Here is a 23,231-nt window from a genome sequence, read left to right as displayed (position 1 = left end):
TGCTGTTGCACGTATATTACAATATTATATATTTTGTGAATAATGAATAATGTGATTATTTGCAAATGCACTGGTGAAGTTAATAGAGCCTAAATGAGCTTGTATCTAAAATAAAATATCAAGCACTATACTGTCTACCACTTCTCTGCTTAATGTACGAGTATGATCCAGGTCGCACGATAGAGAAAAAGAAAATTTCTGACTTATTTATTAACAAGAAGTTAATCCTTTCTCAAATTTTGGTCTTGCTTTTAGAGGCCGATGTGCTATGACTTAAAACTTTTGAAAGTGTATGTACACTTTTAAATACTCATCTGTCAAATTACCATTTATGAGTCTCAGCTGAAACCTAAAAGAAACATCTCAGACTTTATGCCGTGAGACAATTTATTTTTGTAGATGTTACCTTGTGGCTATATCGTTTCGAATTTTACTCTATGTGTGTTGTAGAGTACCTAATCCAAGCGGAATGAAGGGACCAAACGATGTGTGGGCTACGCTCAAGATGCCTGCCTTATGCCAAACACATATTTAATGACCAAACGCATTTATTTCAGGTCCTTTGAATTGCGACAAGTATTATTAGTGCTTTCATTGTTTAATTTTCCTTAACGATATCCCATTTTTACTGGAGGAACCATTAAAGATTTTATAGTAGCTGTTACGACGACTACTTCAGGTTGCTGAATTTGTCAACATTAAAACGCCATTCAAGTGAATAAATGTTTCTAAAAGTGTGTTTTTGACATCAACACCTTACCACTTCCAGCTCAATGCTCGATTCATTTCAGTAATGATCTTGTTTGTTATTAATAAATAATAAAATTAACTAAAAACTTAAAAAATATATTTAAGTTGAAAGATTTATGATTGAACTTGAACGGTAAATTTAAGAGGATGCTTGTAAATTACAACCTAAACTAACTTAAACTAGACATTATGCACACGCACTGAGCGCATTTGTTGACAACTCTGGCCTTATTATAGATTTACTGACTCTTAACAATGCGTTGCAACCAGGAGCTTTTAAACTGGACCCGTGATTACGCCCTACGGATGTAAAGCTTCGAACTTATACGCTGAAAGAAAATACATCTGTATTGCTGCTTGCAGCGTGTGTAGTCTTAAACCGTTTGAGACGTGTGTAACTGTGAACTTGGCGCCCCATGGAAAGAAAGATGCGGTGCTTAGTTGGAAGAAATCGCTAAACAGTTTTATCTAATGATCAATATTAAAAGGAAAATTATCAAAATCAGCCGGGCAGGTCCAATTATAGATTTTGATATAAGTAGACAGGATCGATAGCTGAGGTTACACAATGCATTCCGAAGTAGCGAAACATACAGTGGTGTACATAGTTAGAAGATTACTGAGAAAATACACCGTAAGGAAGTAAGTTCTAAAAACTCAACCGATAGAAAGCAATATCTGTATGAGCCTAAACGCGCTTTGAATTACTAATCGACAACTAAAGAAGTTGTTTTTAACGTACAAGACTCGGAATGCAAACTAATTGCAGTCCTGCAACCATAATAATACGAAACTGTTGTTTCACTTTGCTTGGTTCAAATGGTTCAAATGGCTCTAAGCACTATGGGACTTAACATCTGAGGTCATCAGTCCCCTAGACTTAGAACTACTTAAACCTAACTAACCGAACGACAGCACGCACATCCATGCCCGAGGCAGGACTCGAACCTGCGAAAGTAGTAACAGCGCGGTTCCGGGCTGAAGCACCTGGAACCTACTACATCTTATTGGCCGGCCGGAGTGGCCGAGCGGTTAAAGGCGCTACAGTCTGGAACCGCACGACCGCTACGGTCGCAGGTTCGAATCCTGCCTCGGGCGTGGATGTGTGTGATGTCCTTAGGTTAGTTAGGTTTAAGTAGTTCTAAGTTCTAGGGGACTTATGACCACAGCATTTGAGTCCCATAGTGCTCAGAGCCAGCCATGAAGTTATTGGGCCAACGAAAAGTGTACTAGTTCCGCAATATAACCGCACGTTCTTTAAGCGCCTAGAATGTCTTTAGGCCCTGCACCTACGCATTCCAAGAAAAAAATGATACGTACTACTCCTACTAAACGATAGGAGGATAGAGTGAAAGCCTTTCGCAATGTACGTAATGAAACAATGAAGTGTTTCTTCGCTCTCGAAGAGAGACCGCCTTGAGGGGGGATGTTACGGAATATGTACACATTTATTTAAAAATCATTACAGCCGTATTTATTAATGTACAAATCTAAATATTTGCATGCCTCAAGCAAAAGAGCTGTGTTTAACGGAAATATATAATAAAATATGCAGGATTAATATTTTGCCATAAATTAAAATTAAAATTTTTTATTGGTTTTTTTTATTAAAAAACCATAACCTAAATTCTAATCATGCAATTAATCTGAAAATTGTATTGTAGTTTCCTGAGAATATTATAAGACCACTGACCTATAGTAATTAATTTCTGGTGCAAATTGTATCATTAACCGAGTCTTTAATTTTGAACATCCAAAATTAAATTTTTTCTACATACAATCATCTAAAAATCGGAATGTAATTGCAGGACTTCGTATTTTTTAGTTCCAGGTAGACAGCAACACGTTGCAAACGGTTCCTGAAAATTTAATGGCATTAGCGCATATACTTTATGAGAAACGCTTCTAATAACGTAAAAAATGTAACACAGAGAAAATGAGGTTCAAAGATTTTCTTCTCATACTTCCACATGTAATAAGCCTACCTCAGTTTTAAATTCCTCCTTGCTGATAATCCTCATCCTCCAGGTTTTTCTTCTCTCCGAATTTGTCTCGCCTCTATTTGCGGGTAAGACACTGATCTGTTAGCGTTATTGACCCTGCTCTTGTTGATGGAGTAAAATACTTTTGTTGCAAACACGCCAGGATCTACATCAACTCTCTTCAGCTCCTCAGTTCTGGCATCATTTCCGTTATTATAACATAAAGCTGCATCATACACTCCTGGAAATTGAAATAAGAACACCGTGAATTCATTGTCCCAGGAAGGGGAAACTTTATTGACACATTCCTGGGGTCAGATACATCACATGATCACACTGACAGAACCACAGGCACATAGACACAGGCAACAGAGCATGCACAATGTCGGCACTAGTACAGTGTATATCCACCTTTCGCAGCAATGCAGGCTGCTATTCTCCCATGGAGACGATCGTAGAGATGCTGGATGTAGTCCTGTGGAACGGCTTGCCATGCCATTTCCACCTGGCACCTCAGTTGGACCAGCGTTCGTGCTGGACGTGCAGACCGCGTGAGACGACGCTTCATCCAGTCCCAAACATGCTCAATGGGGGCAGATCCGGAGATCTTGCTGGCCAGGGTAGTTGACTTACACCTTCTAGAGCACGTTGGGTGGCACGGGATACATGCGGACGTGCATTGTCCTGTTGGAACAGCAAGTTCCCTTGCCGGTCTAGGAATGGTAGAACGATGGGTTCGATGACGGTTTGGATGTACCGTGTACTATTCAGTGTCCCCTCGACGATCACCAGTGGTGTACGGCCAGTGTAGAAGATCGCTCCCCACACCATGATGCCGGATGTTGGCCCTGTGTGCCTCGGTCGTATGCGGTCCTGATTGTGGCGCTCACCTGCACGGCGCCAAACACGCATACGACCATCATTGGCACCAAGGCAGAAGCGACTCTCATCGCTGAAGACGACACGTCTCCATTCGTCCCTCCATTCACGCCTGTCGCGACACCACTGGAGGCGGGCTGCACGATGTTGGGGCGTGAGCGGAAGACGGCCTAACGGTGTGCGGGACCGTAGCCCAGCTTCATGGAGACGGTTGCGAATGGTCCTCGCCGATACCCCAGGAGCAAACAGTGTCCCTAATTTGCTGGGAAGTGGCGGTGCGGTCCCCTACGGCTCTGCGTAGGATCCTACGGTCTTGGCGTGCATCCGTGCGTCGCTGCGGTCCGGTCCCAGGTCGACGGGCACGTGCACCTCCCGCCGACCACTGGCGACAACATCGATGTACTGTGGAGACCTCACGCCCCACGTGTTGAGCAATTCGGCGGTACGTCCACCCGGCCTCACGCATGCCCACTATACGCCCTCGCTCAAAGTCCGTCAACTGCACATACGGTTCACGTCCACGCTGTCGCGGCATGCTACCAGTGTTAAAGACTGCGATGGAGCTCCGTATGCCACGGCAAACTGGCTGACACTGACGGCGGCGGTGCACAAATGCTGCGCAGCTAGCGCCATTCGACGGCCAACACCGCGGTTCCTGGTGTGTCCGCTGTGCCGTGCGTGTGATCAATGCTTGTACAGCCCTCTCGCAGTGTCCGGAGCAAGTATGGTGGGTCTGACACACCGGTGTCAATGTGTTCTTTTTTCCATTTCCAGGAGTGTAGACACCTATTTTGAGTACGTCAAGTCCACAGATTGTCCGTTTTGAGCATCTAATCCAAATTAAATTATTGAGGCTTTCATTTGCTTTTTTTGTCTTTCCGTGAAGACACTTCCTCAATAAATCAGTGTTTGCAAGAAACCTGATGGTGGGCTTAATTGCGTTCATAACAGGTTCTGCTAATGAGTGTTTATGTGAATACGTCTCGTTTCTGTTGTTGAACGGACACCAATCGTCATTCGGACACAGATTGAGAATTGGTGTTTGGTCAGTGGATTGTTTGTGGAAAAAAACTGTCCACACAGCACGCCTCATTGCTTCTAAATTATATGTGTTTTTCCTAATAGCTCCCCCATAAAATAACTGAAGAGAAACAATTTTTTTCAGAGTAAGCATGCTTTTTCCTCCTAGTGGTTTTCCATCCTCAAGTACTTCACCTTTTTTCTCTTTCAGCAAGCGACGTAGCTTACCAAAAGCCTCTTTAGGAAGTGGCCAACACATTCCAACATTTCTATTGTTGTATTGCATGGATTTTTATCTGTTGCAGCTTTGAAAGAAGAGGAGTCCCCATCACCAAGGTATTTAATATATCTAACACCATACTGGTCCTCAGATCTGGAGAGTGTCCTCACAACTGCAGCATGCTCCATGCCCCCAGTTCAGCAACTATAATGTTTAGAGCATTCTACTGCATGCTTTTCTTGCCACAGTTTCTTCCTGTCTACATTGTTGGACGTTTTCCTCGTTGCACACTGGTGGCAGTATTTAGATGTAATTTCTACAATTAAACTTTTATCTGAGTCAATAGCAATAACAGATGCAACTCCGTATAGAGATGTGTGACCCCTTTTCATCCAGGTCCCATCTACAGACACACACAGATCAGTAACATTTGTAGGAGATTCACTGTTATGAACATCTACCCCAAGATCTATTTCTTTTTGGTTTATTTCCACCCATTCCCCCACCGCTTTCTTCATAGGAACTATGGCAGTATCGCTTAGAGCATCAGACATTTCTTTATTAATTTTTTCAAGCATTGCACAAGGTGGAGGCATGTTCTGAAAAGCACACAATAAACTACCTCCTTCCCTGCCCTGCCCTGTCCAAGGCATCTCAAAGCACATAAAATTGCTCTCATAGATACAAGTATCGGATTTTTTTGGAGGAGGAAAATTAAAATTCATAATCACACGAATTACAAATTAATTTAAAATCGCAAGTTAGACCCACTCTTCTCTCTTGAACAACAATGACGCATTCCGTATTTTTACAGCTAATACATGAACATGAAAACTTTATAGCCTGTCAGAGAAGCTCTAAACCAATAAGTCTGAATCCAGTGGAATCCATATCAACATCATTCACGCACCTGTACAATTCTCCTATCCCGAGTTTCGATGCCGAAGCTCAGAGCTTATGTTCTTCATTTCGAGCTGAGTCCTCTTTTTTGTTGATAAACCGATTTCCATGAAACCTCCGTTTCCTAAACATAGTTTTCCAGCCACCCATTATGCATAAATCTTGACTTCTACGTAAAGTTCTGGAAATTCAACCTTCCACCTACTAATGTATTGTCAAAACGTAAGTATACCACATGCAAGAAGTTTCAGGAAGATATATAGATGTCAGCCAGAGATATAGATGTCAGCCAAAGATATCGAATGAAAATAGCCTTCACACTGAAAAAATTGCGCTTTAAGCAAATGTCGGAAAAGGTGGGAGTGGCCGCCAGTGCAAAGTTAATCAGTTTAGGAATTTAAAGCCATTTCTAAAGCTGCTATCACAATAAAATTCACACACAACATAGACTAAACTGTGTAGATCGAGAAAATATTATTTTTGAAAAATTAATTTTTTGGGCCAAAATTCACGTGCGCGATGGAGCAGAGGGCTATACTGGTAGTGACCTAACTACTGCCAAGGTCTTCCATGCTGGGCAGGCCTCTTGCAGAGGACCGAGGCGAAAAGTGTCTCACAACGTTTCACATTCCCTTTATCCGATCCACTTTTTCCTTTCCTGAGATTGTAACACTACCCTACGGGGCTCCCATATTGAGATCACGTGGGTGGAAAACACATGGGCTCTTAGCTACGACCGATATTACTTCCAGTTACTTGTTTCAAGCTTCTGCTGTATAATTGCCTGCCAGCTTCCCACGGCTAATTATTGATTTTCTGACACCTACGGTATTATTGAGTTTCGAAGCCCATGAGTATCTTTTCTTTCTTTTTAATGTGAATGGACGGTTAAGATTCGACTGCTCAGTGAATACAACTAACCTAGGGGAGAAAATTCGATTTGAATTCCTGCAAGGCTGGAGGTAGCAAGGTGACACGCCAGCATCAGACTGTGGTTCTGTAGGGCCCGTAGCTCTACCAGTCAAGATTTTCTTACTTAAAAGCTTCATAAAAATAAGCTGGTTGGACAACAGCTGAAATGAATAGGCAAGAAAAACTATAAAAACTATGGAATATGTGACAACTATTATTGAAAACATGGAATGTTCGTGGTTTAGCTGATAAGGAATAGGAAGTTTTTAACGAATTAGAGAAAAGAAAATCAGACATGGTCGTTCTAACAGAAACAAAAAAGAAAGGAACTCAGTGTGCAAGGTACCAAGAAGCCAAACCTTGATTTGTAGTGGAGTAAATAAACACCAAAGAGCAGCTAGTGGAATCGCAAAAATTATTCATAAGAAGTGGACTAAAAATGTAGAATTTTATAAATAATAGAATATTAAGGCTAAAATACCTAAAGATCACTTGACTGCAGCTAGAAGATATGCGCCTGAAAAAGGCAAAAAAGAAGACAGTGGGAGAATCGATGTAGAACTAAAGAAATGAACAAATATGTTAAAACAAGATTACCTCATTTTATCAGGAGATTTAAATACCCGAATTGTTATAATACCAATTAAAGATGTTGTAGGTACATTTGGTGAAGGTACTTCGAACGATAATACAGAGAATTTAATAAGGTTTGGAGCAATTAAAAAATTAAGGATAACAAAAACTAAATTTAGAAAAAAGACTTTCATAAGTTTAATTGGTGAACACTTTCCGTCTTCAGGCCACGAGTGGCCTACCGGGACCATCCGCACGCCGTGTCATCCTCAGTGGAGGATGCAGATAGGAGGGGTGTGGGGTCAGCACACCGCTCTCCCGGTCGTTATGATCGTATTCTTGACCAAAGTCGCTACTATTCGGTCGATTAGCTCCTCAATTGGCATTACGAGACTGAGTGCACCCCGAAAAATGGCAGCAGCGCATGGCGGCCTGGATGGTCACCCATCCAAGTGCCGACCACGCCCGACAGCGCTTAACTTCGGTGGTGTACATCTACATCTGCATCCATACTCCGCAAGCCACCTGAAGGTGTGTGGCGGAGGGTACCCTGAGTAGCTCTATCGGTTCTCCCTCCTATTCCAGTCTCGTATTGTTCGTGGGAAGAAGGATTGTCGGTATGCTTCTGTGTGGGCTCTAATCTCTGATTTTATCCTCATGGTCTCTTCGCGAGATATACGTAGGAGGGAGCAATATACTGCTTGACTCTTCGGTGAAGGTATGTTCTCGAAACTTTAACAAAAGCCCGTACCGAGTTACTGAGCGTCTCTCCTGCTGAGTCTTCCACTGGAGTTACTTTAAATCCGTCTTGATTGCAAATTTTGTTTATTATTCATATGAATAATAAAAAAAAAAAATTTGCAATCAAGACGGATTTAAAGTAACTCTATAAAATCACTGATTGCTGTTATCCCATAAGACATTATGTCTGTTTTTGCAAAATCTTCCACTGGAGTTTATCTATCATCTCCGTAACGCTTTCGCGACTACTAAATGATTCTGTAACGAAGCGCGCTGCTCTCCGTTGGATCTTCTCTATCTCTTCTATCAACCCTATCTGGTACGGATCCCACATTGCTGAGCAGTATTCAAGCAGTGGGCGAACAAGCGTACTGTAACCTACTTCCTTTGTTTTCGGATTGCATTTCCTTAGAACCCGTGTATCCACTGCAGCAAGGCCTTTGCCATTAACTGGTGAACAAGGATATGTAAATCGCTAATTGACTATGTCATTAAGAATAAAAAATTGTCATCATATCTAAAAGATGTAAAAGTGTATCGGGAAAGTGATATATCAATGGATTGCTATTTGCTAATATCAAAATACATCTTCAGGCGAGGTGGAAGGAAATGAAAAGCCATGAAGGAGCGAAAGTAGTGTTTAAAACATACCTTTCACAAGAAGTAAAAATATAAGCTTTACACCAAAGAAGGTAATCTGCTAGCCTAAAAATTAAATTAGTCAAGATATTAATGATTAATGGGGTGGTGTTTTGTAAGACATAAGAACCATAGGTAACGAAGTGTTAGGTAAAAATCTAAGTTAAAAGATGAAACAGGATTAAGTAATTGGTTAAGAATTTGCAAACGCAATATAAGAGACAAGAAATTAGTTTAACTGCAAGTGTTACAACAACAGGAAAGCTCACCAAGAGGCTTAGGACAAATTTATAGGCACTGCTGAAAATGATATACATGGCCCCAACTTGCTCAAGCATCTAAGTGGCAAAAAAAGAGATATAGCAAACATAAATGTAGTCCAAGAAGAAGAACAATTGATACACCATTACAGATATTTTAAGACCAAAACTCCATGGAAAAGAAGAAGATAACGATGAGTCTATTTATGGAAATGTGGATCCCATTGCCAAGAGGAATTACAAACGGCATAAAGGAATTTAAGAATAGGAAGATTACAGGAGAAGGTGGAATCAATGCAGAATTGTGGAGACATGGGATCCAGCAGTAAATAAGAGAGTTCAGAATCTAATAGATAATGGAATGAACATCAGATTCTAAAATACTGCACAAGTTACGCCTACATTTAAGGGAAGGTGCTGGAAACAAGGTTAAAATTGAGGGGGGGGGGGGGGGCTGAGTCCTTTGAACAGAGGATATTAAAAAATGCACAAAAAATATGAAGAAGAAGAGTGCGATGCAGCACATATGTTTTATCACCGGAAAAACAAAACTATTTTAAAAACAGACAATTCTCCATTGTTGGCCAGTTTCACATTTAAGAAGATAATAGAAAAAAGAAGGGAAAATGAGTTTAAGACTCATGTAGCTTTTATTGATTACGAAAAAGCATCGACCGAATAACAAGTGGAATCTATGGAAATCATGACTCAAAGAGGATATCCGAAACAACTAATCAGAGCACTAAACTGTTTACGTAAACATATAACAGTCAGTGTACATGTCGGAAATCGATGGTGTAGAAACAAAAGATATATATTAACCAAGACATAAGATAGGGCTGTAGCTTGTCTCCTACTTCGTTTACGATTTATGTGGAATGTGTTATCATAGAATGGATGCATAATGGAGATATATGTATTGCACCAAAATGTATTTTAAAGACGACGCTATTTGCTGACAATCAGATTAGTAGAAGTAAAACTGAAAACGACTTGCAAAGACCAGTACATATGCCACAGAAGTTATGTGCAAACTATAATTTTAAAATTTCCATAAACAAGCGAAAACGATGGCTTTCAAAGGTAAGTATATCGTTAAAACCAAAACTATAATCAGTGGTACTAAATTATAACCAGTCAAGGCTTAGAAATGTATGTCAGTTATTAATATGAAAAGAATTTCTTTATAAAATTACCCGCGTTCGAGAAAAAATGAGGTACAACAAATAGAATCCTAAAAACTAAAACCAGAAAAGAAACAAGAATGCAGCCCTTCAAACTAATGGTTGTGAGTGCTGTTCTTCAAGGTACTGAAACTTGGACGTTGACCGAAGCTAAATAAAACTAAATACAGGATGCCGACATGAGACCATTAAGAACAGTAAAAGAATATACCCTTTCGGATAAAATTTCAAATCATAAAAATAAGAGAAAAACTAAGAATAAATTCTTGGGAAGGAAAATTTATAAAGCCTAGAAGTGATTGGAGACAGTTTGCCGAAGGAATGTCGAAGCAGAGTATCTGAAGAAGTGTTGTACTATTGGCCCAACAATAATGGAAGAAGATATCTGGTAAGACCAGATATGTTATAAAGCCGAAATAGGCAACATTGTCTACTCCAAGGAGCACAGAGAAGAAGAATTACTTCGTTACCATCTCTACAGGTCCCTACCACGGCCACCAAAAGAGTGAGCGCTCGTTCACACAAAGCGTTTATCTGCGATTTGCGCAACGGAAGCTGACGTCACGTTTCCTGACCAGCTTCACAGAAGAAACCCAGAAATCTAATGCATGCATGACCTTTGCCCCGCCAACGGCCTTGATCCGTTGAACACACCGTTCCCGTCAGATCACATAAGTTAAGCAGCTCCAAGCATTGCCGTTACTTGGATAGGTAACAGCGCGGCTACGTCGTGCACTGCTAGCAATTTTTCATTATCCTTTCAGGAGAAGTAGACGAGTGGCGGCGGAATTCCTGATAACCATACTTGGTGCCATTGTCCTGAATGAAATTCCAAACTTCTACTCAGTGCCTCATGGAGTGAGGACATGTAAACGCTGTTGATGGTGACCCGTCCGTCGGATACAGTCGTTAAGTTCGGTGGGCAACTTGGTGCTATTCAAGAGGAGTAGGCTATGTGCCGACACCAGTTACACCCTCTCACTTTTATCATCGTCATACAACGCACACGTGACATCACACTACACTACACTACACTAAACACACACACACACACACACACACACACACACACACACACACACACACTTATACACAATAACCATCTACACGTACAAGACATACTTACCACAGAAATCTCACACTTCGTAAAAGAAAGGTGCCATTGTGCACCGAAGCATACGAAATACCATTCGAATTAGGCCCAGCCAAACATGCCGTACGACGTTCCTTTTTTTTACCTGTGTACAAAGTGTTTCTTGCTTCACGTTTGTCGATTGTGTAAGGACATCTCTGTGTACTGTTCCATCTGCTGCAGGAGCAGAGTGGCGAATCTTTACCATCGTATACACAGCCACTTCCAAAGGCATTGCTTATTAGATAACAATTTGGACCTACCAAAATTGCCCACACACAGTAGTCATTGTCTTAACAAAACTACGAGGATCATTCAATAATTCAAGAGACAAGTCGGTCTGGAGAAAAAAGAATTTATTTTTACAGTACAATACTTTTTCTACTTATCAACATAATCCTCTTGAACATTTATGCACGATTTCCAACAGGCTACAAGCTTTTTTATTCCGACTGCAAAGAACTCTTTATCTTGATGTTTGAGCCAATTTCCGACAAACTTTTTCACGTCCTCATTGTCCTGGAACCTCTTCTCACGTAATGCCTTCTTCAGTGTACCAAACAAATAGAAATCACTAGGTGCAAAATCAAGACTGTGAGGGGTATGAGGCAGTACTTCCCAGCCCATTCTGTTGATGGTTTCACGTGTTAGTTGAGCAATATGAGGACGTGCGTTGTCTTGTTGGAGAATCACACCTCTCCTGTGAGATCCACGTCTCTCTCTCATGGCTGGCTTCACCTTGTTTAAAAGCAAATCCAAGTAGTATTGGGTGTTCATTGTACGCTGCTCTTGGAGATAATCACGAAAAACTGGACCTTCAGCATTCTAAAACACTGTCAACATGACTTCTGCTGCTGATGTTTGGGTTTTGAATTTTTTCTTGACAGGTGAGTTGGTGTGCTTCCACTCGATGCTTTGTCTTTTTCATTCTGGCTCATAACAGTGAACCCAGGTTTCATCAAAAGTTAAAATTTTGTTAACAAGTGCTCACCTTCTCTTTCATAACGTTCTTTTAGCTCTGTGCACACTCTCAACCATGTTTCCCTGTGAAGCCTCGTCAACTCCTTCGGGACCCACCTAGGACATGTTTTGCGCTACTTCAGCTTGTTAAAGATAATGTTATGAACTATATCAGTACTAATTTGAACCTTGTCAACTATCATTTCCAAAGTCACACGGTGGTCTGCACGAATAATGTCATCAATTCGACTTCCAAGCGAGGGAGTTGAAAGAGCAACTGGCAGGCCAGAACGGTGTTCGTCAGTCACTGAGTCACGACCATTTTTGAACTGCTCTACTCACTTGTAAAAATTTGCACGATTCGTACAACCTTAACAATAAACTTTAGACTCCTACATTATATATTCACTGGTTTCTCCCCTTCAAAAAGTAAAAAACGAATAACAGAACGTTGTTCAACTAATGTGGACGTTTCAAGAGGACCTTGAAATGTATTTTTGCGGTTATATACAAAACAATCTTGATACAGCAGCTGATCAGGTCTCATTCCAGTGCTGCCAACTTAAAGCCACAAAAGTACCAAACTAGCCCTACTAACAGTTTTTCCCTAGACCAATTTTTCTCTTTAATTATTGAATGACCCTCGTACTTTCTTCTGGTTAAAATTTCTGTACAATATTTTCTACGAGATTTACCGGCTCTTAAAAATCGTTGTTGCAAGTACCATTTCTCATCATGCGCACACGATCGCTAATCTTATATCCTCAAGCCACCAATTTTCCTAAACGTTTCTTACATAATTTCTTGTTTTATTGCCGACCCCTAAACTTTTCCCTTCTTCAGACTTCCGCATCTTACCGTCCGTGTCACTATGAACACACAACATTCAATGAAAAGCTTCTCACTTACGGTTTTCAGCACCTTTTTCCGTGCCATGCTTCCGGCTCTTATCCTGTGACTCATACCAGCTAGGTGAAAACGTACGCAGACTGAGCTTGAAAATCTCCCACGGCCGAGACCTCAAATACCAGCGAAGGCCCGTCTCCGAAAGAGCTTAGCACCACGGTTGATGCGGCACCATTACTATATCTAGTTGTATCGATTATCCAGTGACTGTCAAAGAAACTGGATTCGCTAAGAGAACCTAATTAGTCTGTAGAACGAATCACAAGCTTTCTCTCTTCCTACATTTGAACGTGTGATAAAGGGGAAAAGTAAGAGATGAAGAAAGAATGCAGAATGAGTTAACTGTATCGACTGCTGGTGCGTGAGTGTTCAAAGCGTCATCAGGCCGACTACCAGAGAAAGCTTGGAGATGCGGAGCAGCTGATCGCCAGTTCTTCGCCAAAGAAACGAGAGAGACCGAAACAGACAACTCATCCCTTGAATGCATATGATGATGATCGCGATGATAAAGGTAATAATTAATAGGAACGATTCATGACAAGGACGTTGCGATTCTCGGTTTGGTCTGCCACTTCGCTCTTCGTCATTCAGACTTGCCTGACGGCACGGAAAGCGCCTGACACCAACATAGCATGGACAACAGCAGCGGTATTCCACTTCAGATTCTGAAAACGGCTTACCGTACGGTATCCCATTTAATCAGTAGACTAAACTATATTGTTTTACCTCCTGCAGTGGCGTGCTATGGTATTTTGGAGCGGGGTTTTAAAGTGTACGAGGACTGCAGACATGTAAATGCTAACAAACAAACAGCGCACTATTTGGAGTCAAATTAAAATCACCTCGCCACAGTGGTGGGTGGGAGAAATGATTCCAACTCATTGAATTCACCACTGGCAGTGAGTTGTTCCTCTAACACAACCACTTTGTATGAGCTGACGGGATACCAACACGATTCTACATAGAGTTACGAGGTTGCTAGCTTATTTTTGGTACCCAATGAAAGTGATGTGACCTTTCTTTTTATTCGACGTGTCATACTTCATATTTGAACACTGGATATTTTTGAAGCAAAAGTTTTCAGTAATCGATATGTTACGCCACAGGGCTTCTGAGTGCAAGCAATGTGGTCTTCCGTTGTCAGTATCACTGTGGTTGCCAGTGGAGCATTCGGTAGGAAGTGAGTGAGGGATTCTGATGTTGGTCACGGTGATGAGTGGTTTGGTAGTAACCAGCAGAACACAGAGATGCAAATGCAGAGGATGTAGCTTTTTGTAAAGACTAGACTGGGAAGTGTGAAGACATTAGGGTAATGTTGTTGATGCACTGCTTGCTTGTGCGTAATTTGTCATGAGTTTGAGAAAAGGAAATATTCAGCGCAATATCTCCTTTATGAGTTTCGGTCAGTTATCTTGATTGTGCAGACGTGATTAAAGAAATATTAATTCCAACAAAAGACTTATGGCTATATGGTGTGTAATGAAACTAGCCACAGGATAGCGTCACTATTCAATTGAATGAAATGACTATAAATAGTCACAGGTAATAAAAATATTTAAACTAATTTCATAAATACAGTAGAAAGTATATGAACAAAAAGTTCAAGAGAAAAATCATAGTAGTATGTTGAAAAGCAACTCGCATAGAATGCAGTCACAAGAATGCTCACCATCTTCTCCTTCCAAAATTAAGAAAATTACTCATTCTCTCGTCTGGTCTTCATAGTGTTTCCAATGAAGTACTAAAGATTTATTGCCATATTATAAGCCCTGTCTTACCTTAAATATGTGCTGCACCACAAACGCAAGACTTTTTCCAAAGAAACTGAAACATGGCATTTTCAAACCCCTCCATAACAAAAGCAATAGGAGAGATGTCAATAACTACCAGCCTGCTGCACTAATGACATCATTTTCCAAAATGTTTGAGAATATGATGTATTCTAGACCAATACCTCACTTCAGCAACAATAATATCCTCAGAACATCACAGTTTGGATTTCACAGCACGTGATTCTCAACAGAGAGAAATCTTCAGATTAAAAGTAACCCAAGGGAGTGTTACAGAACCATTACTTTTCACAAGGCATATAAATGACCTAGAGGATAACGTAGGTTCCATGCGGTTTTCCGCGCAGGATGCTGTTGTATACAGAGAAGTTGCAACCCTAGAAAGTTGCAGCGAACTGCAGGAAGACATGCAGAGGATCGACGCATGGTGCAGAGGGGGAAAGGAACCAAATTGCAAGGTCATCGGTCCCTTGTTTCCGGTAAAATAATTACACAAGGGAAAGAAGAAAAGAAAGGAGACGTACAGCACAATAACAGGAGAATGGAAGAACCATAAGAACGACAGAAGTACAACCAACACTACTATGGGGCAAAACAGGAAAAGAAAACCACAGAGAGAAACAAGAAACAGGTAGAAGGGATAAAAACAAGATAGCAGATGACCGTGGATTAACTACCACGAGAATAAAAAGGAAAATCCAGACACTCTGCGATACATTAAAACATCCAGCCTAAAAGCATTACAGTGGAGAAGACAAAGGGACCAAGGACATACGCGAAAACTTACATAGAATGATAAAACCCACCGTTACGTATAAAACGTTTAACTGAATTAGCCGATGTGGCGTTTTGAGCTAAAATTAATGGCAACGAGTCCGGTAACTGAGGAGTCCGTCGCAGGGCAGCCAAAGAAGGACTGCTCACCAAGATATGGGTCACTGTCAGCCGGGCGCCGCTGAGGTGGGTCATCACGGCGCAGGAGCAGCCGTGTGTCACCCAAGCGTGGCCAATGCACCGTCGGCAGAGAACCCAAAGTCCCGACAAGAGGCCCGCGTCAAGGTCTTCCACACATACGTAGTCTCCTTAATGGCACGCAGTGTGTTGTGCGTACTGGGGTTATGCCATTCCGTCTCCCAAAGCCGCAAAACATTGCGGCGTAGTATTGAACGCAGGTCAGTTGCAGACAAGCCGATATCCATAAGCGTCTTCCGCGTAGCCTCTTTGGCCAGTCTGTCGGCAAGTTCGTAGCCTGCGCTTCCGACGTGAACTATGCTCCAGACAGACTTGACCATTCCAGGGCATAGATGGACTCCAGGATGGTCGCTACCAAAGGATACGGAGGTCGATAGCTTGTAGACCGCTCAAGGAGTCAGTACACAGAAGAAACGACTCCCCAGGACATAAAGAGATGTGCTTAAGAGCACGAGATATAGCCACTAGCTCGGCAGTGAAAACACTGCGGCCATCGGGCAAGGAATGCTCCATGGACACACGCGAGGCCAACGTGATCATCAGCCATCGAGCCGTCAGTGTAAATCACTTCATGGTCTCGATACATGTCAAGAATCGAGAGTAAGTGGCAGCGGAAAGCCCTAGGGTTAACTGGGTCCTTAGGGCCGTGTCAAAGGTCCAGGCGAAGCAGCGGCCTAGGTGCACACCATGGAGGTGTACGTGAATGGACCTCGATTATAGGTGGTAAAGGCAAGGACTCCAGTTCAGAAAGAAGGAATCGGACACGAACTGCAATTGGATGCCCTGACCTGGGCCGCCGATTCGGGATATGAACCACCGTGGATGGGGAAAGGAGACGCAGGAGAACTACGAACGTGTGCAACGTAACTGGCCAGCAGTTGTGCACGCCTAACCTGCAATGGAGGGTCTCCGGCCTCCACCAGAACTCTGGCCACCAGACTCGTCCTAAAAGCTCCTGTCGGAAGGCAAACGCCACAGTGGTAAAGGGGTTCGAGTAAACGCTGCGCTGAGGGCGCAGCCGAACCATAAACCAGACTCCTATAGTCAAGGCGGGATTGAACAAGAGCTCTGTAGAGCTGCAGCAGCGTAGAGCGATCTACACCCCAGTTAGTGTTCCACAGGCAGTGGAGGGCATTGAGGTGCTGACTGCCCTACCGCTTACACTGACGAAGGTTAGGAAGCCGAGTCAATCGGGGGTCTAAAACCAGTTTTAAGAATCGATATGTCTCCAGTAAGGCGAGTGGATCGTAATTAAGGTAAAGTTCTGGTTCCGGATGAACGGTACGAAGCCAACAGAAGTGCATAAAACACGACTTCGCGGCCAAAAACTGGAAATCCTGGGCTAGAGCCCATGACTGTCCCTTGTGGGTGGCTCAGTGTAGACGCCGCTCAACAAAACCAGTACTGGTGTAGAAGTACGAAATGCTGAAGTCGTCTGCATACAGAGAAGGTGAGGCGGACGGCCCTACAGCTGCTGCCGGCCGCGGTGGTCGTGCGGTTGTAGGCGCTGCAGTCCGGAACCGCGGGACTGCTACGGCCGCAGGTTCGAATCCTGCCTCGGGTATGGAAGTGTGTGATGTCCTTAGGTTAGTTAGGTTTAAGTAGTTCTAAGTTCTAGGGGACTTTTGACCCAAGATGTTAAGACCCATAGTGCTCAGAGCCATTTGAACCATTTTTCTGAACCCTACAGCTGCTACTAGCCCATTAAATGGCCACTAAAAATAGAGATACACTCAATACAGAGCACTGCGGGACCCCATTCTCTTGGATATGGGGGAACAATGGAAGGCGGCACCAACTTTAACACGGAAAGTAAGAAGCGACAGGATATTTTGGATAAAAATCGGCAGCAGGCCTTGGAGACAGCACTCGTAAAATGTGACAAGGATACGATGTCGCCAGGTGGTGTCATGGGCTTTTCGTAAATCAAAACAGGCGGAAACAAGGTGTTGGCGTCTGGAAAAGGCTGTTCGGATGGCAGACGCGAGGGACACAAGATTATCAGTCGTAGAGCGACCCTGGCGGAAGCCGCCCTGACATGGAGCCAGTAGGCCACGTGACTCCAGGACTCAACCCAATCACTGGCACACCATACGTTCCAGCAGATTACAAGGAACGCTGGTGAGGCTGATGCGCCGATAGCTATCCACATCAAGCGGGTTTGTACCGAGTTTGAGCAGTGGAATGACGGTGCTCTCCCGCCATTGCTATGGAAAGACGCTATCGCACCATATCTGGTTGAAGATGACGAGGAGTTGTCGCTTGTAGTCAGATGAGAGATGTTTAATCATTTGACGGTGGATCCAATCAGACCAAGGAGCAGTGTCAGGGCAATGTGCAAGGGCACTGAGGAGCTCCTGCTCTCTAAATGGGATTTTATAGGCTTCACTGTGGTATGTAGTGAACTAGAGGACTTTCCCTTCCAGCCGCCGTTTGAGAATGCAAAAGGCTGAGGGTAATTTTCTGACGCAGAGGCTCGAGCACAGCTCTCAGCGAAGTCCTCGGCAATCGCGATTGCATCGGTAGATAACACACCATTTATGTTATCACCGGGAACACCTGTTGGGGTCTGGTACCCGAAAACACGTTTGATCCTTGTCCAGACTTGGGAAGGCGACGTATGACACCCAATGGTCGAGACATGTTTCTTCCAACACTCCTGATTCCGTCGTCTGATAAATTGGCGAACGCGGGCAAGGAGCCGTTTAAAGGCGATTAGGTGCTACAAGGAAGGGTACCGCTTATACCGCTGTAGAGCTCGCCGACGCTCTTTAATTGCTTCAGCGACTCCCGGCGGCCACCAAGTGACTGCCTTTCACCGGGGGCATCCTATAAAGCGAGGGATCGCGTTTTCTACCGCAGGAAGGATTGTTCTAGTCACCTGCTCAATCATAACATCGATGTTCCCGTGTGGGGGGAGATTCAACGGTGACAGCAGAGGTGAAAGTTTCCCAGTCCGCTTTGTTTAAAGCCCATCTGGGCAGGCCTCCATGGACCTGACGCCGGGGCAGTGACAGGAAGATGGGGAAGTGGTCACTACCACACAGGTCTTCATGTGCTCTCCAGTGGATGGATGGGAGATGTCCTGGGCTGCAAATTGATAAATCAATGGCCGGACAACCACCATGAACCACAGTGAAATATGTGGTGGCCCCAGTATTTAAGAGGCAGAGGTCGAACTGAGACACTAAAATTTCGACATCTCTGTCTCGGCCAGTAAGCACGGTGCCACACCACTAGGGGTTATGGGCGTTAAAATCTCCCAAAAGTAGCAAAGGTTTAGGGTGTTGATCAATCAGTGCAGCTAATACATTCAGGGGTACTGCACCATCTGGAGCAACATATACATTGCAGACAATTATTTCCTGAGTTATCTCTGTGACAGCCACAGCTTCGAGAGAGGTTTGAAGGAGCACAGTTTCACTACACACTGAGTTTAGGACATAAAGGAGGGGCGCCAGTCAATACTTGAAGAAGACAAACAACCGCAACCATGCTAACCAAAGGATACGGTCTGGCCTCCAACAGAGGGCGGAAACCTGCAAACAGCACCAACGCGAGCCACAGCACGGCTCTGACATGCATGCAGACCCGAAGGAAGATTGCATTGTAATTCTAAATAACACAGGCACTGCAATATCGTATTTATCAGCCGACATCGGGCAAGCGACTTTCAAGTAAAATGTCTCTTCTGTACGTGAATATGTATAATGGATATACGAGTACAGATTATAGACACGTCGTTGACTACATATGGAAGTTTGGGTCTGGCCATGGGTAGTGCTCCGATAGCCAATTATTAAGACGACCGCTCGCGATAAATGGGAAATGTAGGTTCGAGTCCTGGTCCGGCACACACTGCCATTGTCGTCATTCTATTAGACAGCTCATGGTTGTCCACATTAGCAGCTGCGAATATATTTCTTGTATAAGAACTGAATGGATGACCACGGAATTGTTGAAGGTGGTTTAGAAAAAAAAACTATATGATATACGGTTAAGACTGAGAGTGAAGAGTACTGGAACAGGCACAAGTCTATAAAAAGAGGGATAAGAAATTAACAAGAAAGTGTAAGGAAGATGTATGGGAAAGCGTATGTAGGGAAAAAGCGCATTCGGTTGGATACAGGAGACTGGCAGAGACCTGGAGGATGGTAAGGAAGATGAAAATGGCTAGCAAGCCCGCACGCTCAATACAACCTATATCTACTGGACAATGGAAAAAAACACTTTTCAGAACGTCCAGTTCGAAACAGAAGAGACCAGCTGATAGAAGTCTGCAAAAAAAAGCAGTGCATTGGGTAATATACTGTAGAACCTATACTAGAGGAAGAGATAAAAGAGATGTTGAAAGAGGCAAGAAATGGAAAGGCAACTGGACCAGGAGGAGCTGTGATGGAAGTGTGAAAACATGGGCCCCGTCAGATGGTGAGACTTAACATGTAAATTGTTCAATCACGTGGAGTGTATCAAACATATCTCATATATAGAAAAGATAAAACAAGAAGCCCTCAAATAATTAAGGGGGAATTAGTGTTATGCCTTCTATCCGAAGATTTTTTTAGCTCTGTACTGAAAAACAGCTTGGAAAATGAAATTGGGGGCAACAAGCGAGAGAAACAGGCAGGTTTTACAGTTGGACGTTCTAGTATGGAACATATTTTGAACCTTAGACAAATAAACGAGAAGGTGTATTCTGAGGGTCAGAAAATACACCTACTATTTGTGGCTATAGAAAAAGCGTATAATTCTGTACTCATCAGTGGACTATGGGAAGCGATGGAGTATATAGGTGTAGAAGCACAACAGGTATCCGTACTTCAGAGAATATCCACCAATCGTACGCAGCAGTTAAAGTAGGGAGAAAATTTGTAACCTTCCCACCGTAATTTTTGTTTCTGTATGGACTTTAGCCCAACTTTACCTCCCACTCTATAGAATTTTACATATTACCAAAATTATCTCCCCACAAACTGTCATCCAACTTAAACTCGTATGCTAGCCTTTGACTAAACGGAACCTAATTTGAACTGAACTGTAACTGATCTGTGTGCAACCGGACTCATATTAAATGCACAACTAAAGTAAAACGACTATCTGACCATAATTAAAATTTCCACTTACTTCGCTTCTTGACGTCATTGTTTCAGATTTCTCGAAAGCACAACAGCAAACAGCAAGCAGGCAGCGACTAACCTAGATTTCTGTTTCTAAATACATATTCGAACTGTTGCATGTGGCTTCCCACGCCCGGGTTTCCGGGTTCGATTCCCGGCGGGGTCAGGGATTTTCTCTGCCTCGTGATGGCTGGGTGTTGTGTGATGTCCTTAGGTTAGTTAGGTTTAAGTAGTTCTAAGTTCTAGGGGACTGATGACCTAAGATGTTAAGTCCCATAGTGCTCAGAGCCATTTTTTTTTGTTGCATGTGGTAATGCGTGATGACAAACAGCAGGATGGGGAGATTAACTATTCCTATGAGATGATATGACAAGACAACGATTTTAGAATGAAGTATATATTCGAAAACACAGAGTACGCTCTAATACTTCGATTGAACTTCACACACAACATAGGTCTGAACAATACTATGCTTAACAAAGTGAACAATGATTTAAGGAGGGTACAATGTTACCAGAGGATTTCTATAAAAGTCAAACAACTTAATCAATTAATACGAGTATGTTAATGCATGACTCAGGAAAGTGGTATGGTCCTTCTCTCAGTTGTGCGTAAGTAAACTAGTTGACAATAAACATTCCTAGCTGCGCAGTGCTGCAATCTTATTTCGAAATTCTTCTCTTCAAAAGTAATAACGTTAGTCAAAATATATATTCTCTTCGCTTTCTAATGCATTCATCTTTCTCATACTTGCTGTCCCTTCCACTCAATCTTTCTTTATCTAACAAATACAATCACAAGTCCACACAGAATTACTAATAAATTCATCACCTACCTCCCTTCAACTAAGAATGTATCAGTCTACGAAGAGGCAAAGACTGTGCCACGACAAGACCAAAGACCGTCTAACAGTAACGTAATTTGCTCTCGCTCTCTCTGACGTGCACATCGTTGAAACATAAAAATCAAAATGACGACCACTTTACAAGTTGAGTGAGACATTTCATAGATCGAAAGGACTTAGACAAGGCTGCCGTATATCGCCGACCCTGCTTAAAATCTATATGCAGTATATATTGGAACAGTGGAATCAAGTCATGTGGAGGTTTAGGATTTCCTTCCCGACGGTGATCAAGTACTGATGGCACAAAGTAGAGAGGATGTCTAATTTATGATAAAGAAGTTAATGGAAGCATTTGAAAGAGGCGGGGTTGGAATAAATATGGGACAAACAGAATATCTTGGAGGAAATGGAATGGATGTAGTACTGCCGCAAGGAACTACGAGTATTAAAGCTCATTATGCTGATTATGCATTCTTCGGGAAGCCATGAAGCAGACGTGGAACGCAGGATCCAGCAAACAAGAGGAGCAATTACGATGCTAAACGGAGTTCTGTGGAGCAGGGAAATATCAAAAGAAACAAATAAGAGGATTCTCCAAATAGTAGTCGAAAGTATAATAACATACGGTGCACAGTGGTGGACTCTGGAGGAGCGGCAGAGAAGCATATCAAAGGAAGTAGAGGTGGATAGAATAAGAAGGGCAGCCAGGTTATCCAGAACAGAGAGGAGAAGAAATGAGGAAATTAGTGAGATAATGCATATGGAAAAATCAGTCATGCCTAGAACTAAGAATGGAGCTCTTCCCCGGTATGGCTATGTGTGGCGAATGATGGAAGAACGATGTTCAAAAGCAATCCCGGAATGGTCGCCGCCAGGAACGAAGAAATGCGACGGCCGAGATTAACATGGACAGCGGGAGTAATTGGAATGATGAGGAAGAGAGATCTGAAAGAGTAAGGCTGCCGTTATCATGAAAGCTGGTGAACGAGAATACGGGGCAACTGCTGAAGCGTGGCGAAGTCCTTAAAAGTAAAAACAAGTAACGATTTTGATTTCACTCTTGTTCGTATGACAAACACCAGACAAGAGACTTCTGTTACACAAGCCGCTGAAAGGTAGACGACGTTGGATCGCGGTAGGTGATGTGTGTATACCAGTTGGTACTACAGAATCAGTGCGTTAATATAGATCTACGTCGGGACGTGTCTAAAAGCAACTATCGTGTTTGGACGTGTCCATGACCACGTGATGAATCAAGTTATCCGATTCGTTGGTGAATTAAAGGAAACTGTCCAACGCGTCAACAAGAAATGGCTTAACAATTGGTTCAAATGGCTCTGAGCACTAGGGGAATTAACTTCTGCGGTCATCAGTCCCCTAGAACTTAGAACTACTTAAACCTAACCAACCTAAGGACATCACATACATCCAGGATTCGGACCTGCGACCG

This window comes from Schistocerca americana, chromosome 2 (assembly GCF_021461395.2).
Source record: "Schistocerca americana isolate TAMUIC-IGC-003095 chromosome 2, iqSchAmer2.1, whole genome shotgun sequence".
NCBI classification, from domain to species: domain Eukaryota; kingdom Metazoa; phylum Arthropoda; class Insecta; order Orthoptera; family Acrididae; genus Schistocerca; species Schistocerca americana.
This window is presented reverse-complemented; position numbering follows the sequence as displayed.